Raw genomic sequence first — 253 nt, 5'->3', positions numbered from 1 at the left:
ATTTTTCCCGCGTATTCTCCAGAGGGCGTTCGTGCACAGCGTCCGGATTCACTGCCTGTCACGCGCGCTTTGTCTCGGTCACTTGACTTTCTGATACGTACAGTAATATATACCTGACTGCGGGGTTTTGATGTGTCCGTCATGTGAGTTTGATATGAAACTACAAAGAAACACAAAAAAGAAATAAATGTTCTCGTGTCCCTCTCTTTCTGTAAGGTATAACATGCAAAGTCACAACATGTAATCGTATAGC

General features: G+C 43.5%; 1 protein-coding gene across 1 annotated transcript in view; it reads left to right on the top strand.

Moving 5' to 3' along the window:
* Positions 1-253, top strand: part of LOC119593293 — a 10,558-nt gene that overhangs the window by 859 nt on the left and 9,446 nt on the right. The window lies entirely within an intron of this gene.

The sequence above is a fragment of the Penaeus monodon genome, chromosome 32, assembly GCF_015228065.2.
Source record: "Penaeus monodon isolate SGIC_2016 chromosome 32, NSTDA_Pmon_1, whole genome shotgun sequence".
NCBI classification, from domain to species: domain Eukaryota; kingdom Metazoa; phylum Arthropoda; class Malacostraca; order Decapoda; family Penaeidae; genus Penaeus; species Penaeus monodon.
The sequence above is the reverse complement of the archived record's forward strand: the minus strand, read 5'-3'. Positions and strand labels throughout refer to the sequence as shown.